Source organism: Carlito syrichta, unplaced genomic scaffold (assembly GCF_000164805.1).
Source record: "Carlito syrichta isolate Samal-C Ts95f unplaced genomic scaffold, Tarsius_syrichta-2.0.1 Scaffold303662, whole genome shotgun sequence".
Taxonomy (NCBI): Eukaryota; Metazoa; Chordata; class Mammalia; order Primates; family Tarsiidae; genus Carlito; species Carlito syrichta.
This window is the reverse complement of record NW_007247758.1, coordinates 379,457-381,462: the sequence shown is the minus strand read 5'-3', so window position 1 is coordinate 381,462 and position 2,006 is coordinate 379,457.

The window sequence follows — 2,006 nt, the reverse complement described above, 5'->3', positions numbered from 1 at the left end:
GAATTGAGATTCCAGAAGCAAAACTTCAATTTCTCAACCAACTCATCTTCGACAAAGCCCCCACCACCTACTACTGGGGAGAGGAGAACCTATTCAGTAAATGGTGCTGGGAAAATTGGCTGACCACATGCAGAAGATTGAAACAGGACCCCTATCTATCCCCATACACAAAAATTAACTCCAAATGGATCAGATACCTAAATATAAAACCTCAAACCATAAGAACCTTAGAAAATGAAGGACATACCCTCATCGAAATCGGAACTGGCATCCAATTCCTGAACAAAACCTGAAACCCACAGGTCATAAGAGAGAAGGTAGACAAATGGGACTTTATTAAACTGACAAGCTTCTGCAGATCCAAAGTAACCATCAAGAGAGCAGGGAGACAGCCTACAGACTGGGAAAAAGTATTTGCCAACTCCAGGTCTGACAAAGGCTTAACATCTTGTATCTACAAGGAACTCAAACATGCTGAAAAGAAAAGAACAACCCCATTGTAAAGTGGGCAAAAGATATGAATAGACACTTCACAGATGAAGATTTCTGAGCAGCCAACAGACATATGTTGAAATGTTCAACCTCACTAGTCATCAGGGAGATGCAAATCAAAACCACACTGAGATACCACCTAACTCCAGTCAGAATGGCAGTTATCAACAACTCAAAAAATAACAGCTGCTGGAGAGGGTGTGGTGAAAAGGGAACACTTCCGCACTGTTGGTGGGAGTGTAAACTAGTGCAACCTCTGTGGAAAGCAGTGTGGCGATTCCTAAGAGCTCCAAACATCAACTTCCCATATGACCTCGCAATCCCCCTACTGGGAATATATCTTGAAGAACTCAAATCACTCTATAAAAAAGATACCTGCACATGTATGTTTATCACAGCATTGTTCATAATAGCAAGAACCTGGAATCAACCATGCTGACCATCAAAAGAGGACTGGATTAAAAAATGTGGTACATATACATGATGGAATACTATGGAGTCATAAAAAAGAACAAAATCATGAATTTTGCAGCAACCTGGATGGAACTGGAGTCTATAATACTGAGTGACTTCTCACAGAAACAAAGATCTGAGTATCACATGTTCTCACTCATATAATGAACCTTCAACAACCAATGTAATACTATAAGAAAATGACTGACAGTAGTGGGAAACTACGGTGGGGGAGGGAGATGGGATTAACGGTAGCAAATATCTGTCTGGGGATGGGGAAACACCTCTTATCAACAAGGGTGCCTGACCGAAACGTATTTGTATACCTAACCCTTAACTGTACCCCACAATATCATAATAAAAAATATTGATTATAAAAAAAAAAAGAAATGAAGGGCAAATAGAATCTTCCCCTACCTATTAAAAACAGTTCTAAGGTAAAATGATAAGTATAAGCCAAAATTAATAAAATGTAAAATAAAAGCATAGCTTGATCAATAAAATAACTTAAAAACAATTTATTTAAGTTGTCAAAGATAATTAAGAAAATTTAGCAAAGATGTAATATTATGCATTACTAGGAATACAATTTAATAAGTGAATTATTTAATGGGCATAAAACAATTGTAACTAAATAAAATTTTTAAATCTAGATATAGAAAATGAGTTCCCATAAATATGGAAAAATCAAAATTTATCAAGAAGAGGTGAAAACCTGACGAGATTCATAGCAATAGAAGAAATTGGATAAATAGTCAATGATAAAACAGAAGTGTTTTATGATTGTGATCTGGAAAAGAAAATAGAATTTGCCTAAGGAAAAAAAGTCAGTAAATGTTAAGACTGATTCAAATCATGATTTTTCATACTAAAAATGCATTGTCTTAAGTATTTTACTCAAATGATAATAATAATATAACAGCACAAAATGTCCTCAAAATATATTTAAACTAGCATGAATTGATATAAGAAATTAACAATTTTTCCATACATTCGCAATTAGAAAATATAGCTTTCAAAAAGCATCCAAATCAACATAGTTATAAGTGCTATAAAATATT